The sequence below is a fragment of the Puma concolor genome, chromosome D1 (assembly GCF_028749965.1).
Source record: "Puma concolor isolate L17-30 chromosome D1, mPumCon1.1.hap2, whole genome shotgun sequence".
Classification (NCBI taxonomy): Eukaryota; Metazoa; Chordata; class Mammalia; order Carnivora; family Felidae; genus Puma; species Puma concolor.
This window is the reverse complement of record NC_141676.1, coordinates 14,158,438-14,164,437: the sequence shown is the minus strand read 5'-3', so window position 1 is coordinate 14,164,437 and position 6,000 is coordinate 14,158,438. Positions and strand designations below refer to the sequence as shown.

Below are 6,000 nucleotides of genomic sequence, written 5' to 3'. Positions count from 1 at the left end.
ATCTCAATGTAGTTTTGATTTGTATTTCCCTGATGAGGAGTGATATGGAGCATCTTTTCATGTTTCTGTTGGACATCTGGATATCTTCTTTGGAAAAGTGTTTATTCGTGTCTTCTGCCCATTTCCTCACTGGATTCTTTGTTTTGGGGTGTTGAGTTTGATAAGTTCTCTGTAGATTTTGGATACTAACCCTTTATCTAATACATTATTTGCAAATATCTTCTCCTTTTCTGTCGGTTGCCTTTTAGTTTGCTGCTTGTTTCTTTCACTGTGCAGAAGCATTTCATCTTGATGAGATCTCAGTAGTTCATTTTGCATTTTGTTTTCCTTGTCTGCAGAGACTTTCAAGTCAGAAGTTGCTGCAGCCCAGGTCAAAGAAGTTGTTACCTGTTTTCTCCTCTAGGATTTTGATGTTTTTCTGACTTATGTTGAGGTCTTTAATCCATTTTATTTTGGTGTATGATGCAAGAAAGTGGTCCATGGTCATTCTTCTGCATGCCTCTGTCCAGTTTTCCCAACACCATTTGCTGAAGAGACTGATTCAAAAAGGCACATGCATCCAATATTTACAGCTGCACTATCAACAATAGCCAAATTATAGAAAACACCCAAATCCCCATGGACTGATAAATGAATAAAGAAGGTGTAGTGTGTGTGTGCGTGTATATATATGCATACATATATATATATAATATATATATATATGAATATTACTCAGCAATGAAAAGGAATGAAATCTTGCTATTTGCAACAACATGGATAGAACTAGAGTGTATTATGTTAAGTGAAATAATGGTCAGTTAGAGAAAGACAAACATCACATAATGTCACTCATATGTGGAAGTTAAGAAACAAAACAGATGAATATAAGGGAAGGGAAGCAAAAATAGAATAAACACAGAGAGGGAGACAAACCATCAGAGACTCTTAAAAACAAAACAAACTGACGGTTGCTGAAGGGGTGTTGGGTAGGGGGATGGGATAAATGGATGATGGGAGTTAAAGAGGGCACTTGCTGGGATGAGCACTGGGTGCTATATGGAAGTGATGAATCACTAAATTCTTTTCCTGAAATCATTATTACAGTGTAAGTTAACTAATCTGGATTTAAATAATAAGAAAGAAGGAAGGAAAGAAGGGAGGGAGGAAGGAAAAATAAGAACAAAAGAAAGAAAGAAAGAAAGAAAGAAAGAAAGAAAGAAAGAAAGAAAGAAAGAAAGAAAAAGGGCACTTAACTAAAAACAAAAAAATAAATATAAATAAATACATACATACATACATAAAAATAAAGTGAATTTGCCACTCATTTATTTAGTAGCTCTTTCTAAAATCCCTTTACTCCCTCTCAAAAGTTACTTTGGTTTTTAAATATATGTATTTAAATGCATATATTATTTATCTATAATCATAGAATACCTTTATGGTCGTTCTTTTTAATGTTGAATGCTCTACTAGGCAGGGGGATGGGGCAGGGATGGGGTTAGTTTAATTCTCATTTCTATTCTTACAGTAGTTTTATAGTGAAGATTCAATGCTAAATCTCTGCCCATTGTATTGTTTTCACATGTTTGTAGGGTCTTAAGCAGGAAAAAAAAATAACAATTTCAGTGGTCCAAAGTAGATTATTCCGATAATAATATAAATATAAATATAAATATAAATATAAATATAAATATAAATATAAATATAAATATAAATATACCACGGGGACAGAGAAGAGTTTAGTGCATTATATAGAAGTATAAAGACAGCAAGAAAAATATCTCATATCTGTCTTCACATATAGGAAGGCTGATATTTACTAGCACGGAGTCAGAAAAAAAGAACACTTTTTTAAAACTCTCATTTATGGGGCACCTGGGTGGCTCATTCAGTTAAGCTTCCGACTTCGGCTCAGGACATGATCTCATGGTTCATGGGTTCGAGCCTCGCAATGGGCTCTGTGCTGACAGCTCAGAGCCTGGAGCCTGCTCCGGATTCTGTTGTCTCCCCCGTTCTCTGCCCCTCCCCTGTTCACACTGTGTGTGTGTCTCTCTCTCTCAAAAATAAATAAACATTGAAAAAAATATTTTCACCTGTTTAAAAAAAATAAAAATAAAACTCTCATTTATTCCAGGAGATGTAGAATGCTTTTTAATACCCACTAAAAATATGTCCCTAAAGGTATTGTGTCTTCAGAAGTAATTCAGTGTTCCTGAACAAACAATAACTAACCTGCTCTCTGTCTCCATGGATTTACCTATTCTGGATACTTCATGTAATGGAATTGTACAGTATCTACAATGTGTGACCTTTTATATTCTTTCACTTAGCATAATGTTTTAAAGGTTCATACATGTTCTAGCATATATTAATACTTTCGTTGTATGGCTTACTAATATCCCATTGTATGGATATAGCACATCTGTTATCCATTCACCAGTTGATGGACCCGTTGATGGACATTTAAGATGTTTCTACTTTTTAACTATTGTGAATAAAGCTGCTCTGAGCATTTACCTACACTTTTTGGTATGAGCACCTGTGGTTTTCAAAACCTTGGGATATATATCTAGAAATAGATTTGCTGGGTTATAATGGTAATCCTCTATTTCACTTATTGGATAACCATCAAATTGTACCATTTCACGTTGCCAAAAACAATACACAAAGGTCCTAATGTCTCCACACCTTTGTCAACTTTTGTATTTGTCTTTTTCTTTTTCAATAACCATTCTATAATATCTCATTGTGGTTTTTGTTTGCATTTCTTATGTGTTAAACATTTCTTCATGTGTTTATTGGCCATTTCTATATTTTCCGTGAGAAATGTGTCTTCAAGTCTTTAGCCTGTTTTCTAATTTGGATTATTTGTGTTTTTTTTTTCTTGTTGAGTTGAAAAATCCTTTATATATTTTAGAAAATAGAACCTTAGGAGATACGTGAATTAAAATTTCCTCCATCATGTGGGTCTTTTCATTCTTTGCTAGTGTCCTTTGATGCACAAAAATTTGCTTTCTAACTTTTGATAAAGTCCATTTATCTGTTTTTACTTTTCTTGTTTGTGTCTTTGGTATTACATAATAAAAAGCTATAAAGAGCTCAGCTGAACTGAGAGAGAAAGAATTGAGCTGTTGGGTGTCAGAACAACCAATTAAGGCAACAGGCCATAATGAAAGATTTAGGCCTTTAATCACTTATTACAACAGTCATCTCAATCATATCATGAAAGTTAATGATTATTTTTATATTTATTCCCAGTATAGGTTTCCCGAATGGCCTGCATGGACAAACAAAATCTAACACTGTTGAAAGAATTCATTCTAATGGGAATCACAGGACTCCCTGAGCTGCAGTCTCCATTATTTGGACTGTTCCTCACTGTTTACCTGGTCTCAGTCATGGGTAATCTGGGTTTGATCATCCTCACCAAGATAGACACTAGGCTACAAACACCCATGTACTTCTTCCTCAGACACCAGGGTTTCACTGATATTGATTATTCTACAGCTGCAGGACCCAAAATGTTGGTAAATTCTCCTGTAGCTCAACCTACCATCTTGTATAACTAAGGTGCTACCCAATTCACTTGCTTCAGTATGTTTATTACTGGCAAAGTTTTATTTTGTTGGCAATGGCTTATGACTGCTATGTAGCCATCTGTAACCCTCTGTTCTACATAGTTGTGATGTCACAAAGATTGTCAGTTGCTTGAGACCCTATCTGTACAGCACCATTTTGTCTTTGCTAACTATTATAAGGATTTTCCTTTCATAATTTGGCAGCTGTAATGTCATCAGGCATTTCTGCTATGATAGTCTCCATTGATAACTTTCTTCTGCTCAGGGGCCTATGAAATTAGATTGATAACTCCGATCTTTTCAACTTTTAAATTAGTGTCATCTCTTCTGATAGTCCTTGTGTCCTACATTCTGATCCTTGTTGCCATCCTCAGAATGAACTCTGAAGAAGGCAGGCACAAGGCTTTCTCCACCTGTGGATCCCATCTGACAGTGATAGTCATATATTACAGTACTCTATCTTTTATGTATGTGTGGCCCAAATCCAGCCATTCATTTGACACTGATAAAATAACTTCTTTATTTTACATTACAGTTTACTTATACCCATGCTGAATCCAATGATCCACGCTTGAGGAACAAAGAGGTAAAAAAAAATGCTCTTAATAGGACCTGCAGGATATTTGCAACTGTGGTATTTAAAATTCATTGTAAGATACAATGTATTAACCAATGTAAACTATAACTCTGCGGGAGTCTTGTACTGTTGTTTCCAGAAGATGGGCAACAATCAATATGTGATAAGCATAGAAATAAATAAAATTTTTCATTATTTTAAAATTTCAAGTGAGAACAATCCTCTAACAGATTGTTGATTTTTTAAATATTTTTTTTAATTTTTATTTATTTATTTTTGAGACAGAGAGAGAGCAAGAAGTAGAGGGGCAGAGAGAGAGAAAGAGAGAGACATAGAATCCGAAGCAGGTTACGGGTTCTGAGCCGTCAACACAGAGCCCAATGTAGGGCTCAAACCCACGAACTGTGAGATCATGACCTAAGCTGAAGTCAGACGCTCAACTGACTGATCTACCCAGGTGCCCTTCTGATTCTTGCTCATACTTCAGATATTAGCCTCAATTAGTTTCAATTCCAGATCAGGTGCCATTCCTACATATTCTTGCACATAGCTTATTTGCCTGTCTCTTCTACTAAACACTTATTTTTATAAACCAGAGACTCTAAATATTCCTTTCACAAAATTCAAAAAAATTTTTAAACATGAAAAAAAAAGGTTAAGGGCACACCTTATATACACAATATATTATTACTTGTAACTCATTTAATCATTTTAAACAATACAATGGGACGGTGTTTAAAAATGAGTCTGTGTGTCATCCACCTAAGGACACCATTGTAGAACTGAAGGAATACTGGCAAGCTAGGGGTGTAGATAACATATGTTAATCAATTTCCCTATATGTTTGTTTTGGTAAAGGTACTTCAGAGGAATGAAATCAAAAGAAGGTTTCATACACATACGTACATATACACACATATATGAATATGTCATATTTTATATGTGTAAAATATTTTTATATAACATACAAATACATATATAACTGTATACAATATATGATAATACAGCTTTGAGAGAGACAGAGAGGAGATTTTGAGAAATTAGCACATGTGATTGTTGGGATTGGCAAGGCAAAATCTGCGGAGTAGCCCAGCATTGTAAGAGTTGATATTGCAGTCTTGAGTACAAAGAGGGGAAACTGAGGTAGATTTTCTATATTGCTGTCTGGAGCATAATTTCTTTGGGAGACCTCATTTTTTGTTCCTTAAGGCTTTCAACTGATTGGATAAGGTCCACCTACATTCTGGAGGGTACATGACTATATTCAAAGTCTATTAATTTAAATTTTAATCACATGTAAAAACTATCTTTACAATAACATCGAGACTAATATTTGACTAATCAACTGGGCACCACAGCTTAAGCCAAGTGGACACATAAAATTAACCATCAAAGCATGGGGGAAAAAGAGCTAATCAGGAGTAAAATGTATGAATGTAATACACAAACTAACAAAAAAAACTAAGTCACTGGTGAATACAAAGTATTCTACACAATTAATAAACATCCCCCCTTGTATTCGGCAAAGCTTTCAAATGCTTCAGGGATGATCAAGAAATTGCTCGGCATATCCTCAGGGAGAGTCTCAGAGGGCGAAAAAGAATCCATAAAATGATCTCACGTATTATGAAGCACATGGGGAAGTCAAGACAGAAGTTAGATCACAGGTAAACAGAATATTTCATGTAATGCTGTATTATACCAATATCCAAATAGTTTTGGTGACATTTGCAAGGTAACAGTTTTATTCCATTGTCAAAGCATAGCAAAACATTAGGATTTCTGGTTCGCTTCTGTGTTCCACTATTGATAGTGCGTGACAGAATAAGAATGTTCTTCTTTCTCTTCAGATTACTTGTTCAA

At 34.8% G+C, this 6,000-nt stretch overlaps 1 pseudogene; it reads left to right on the top strand.

The window, feature by feature from the left end:
- The first annotated feature begins 3,263 nt into the window (after positions 1–3,263).
- On the top strand, positions 3,264–4,135 carry LOC112864926 (olfactory receptor 8K3-like; annotated as a pseudogene).
- Positions 4,136–6,000: the final 1,865 nt, after the last annotated feature.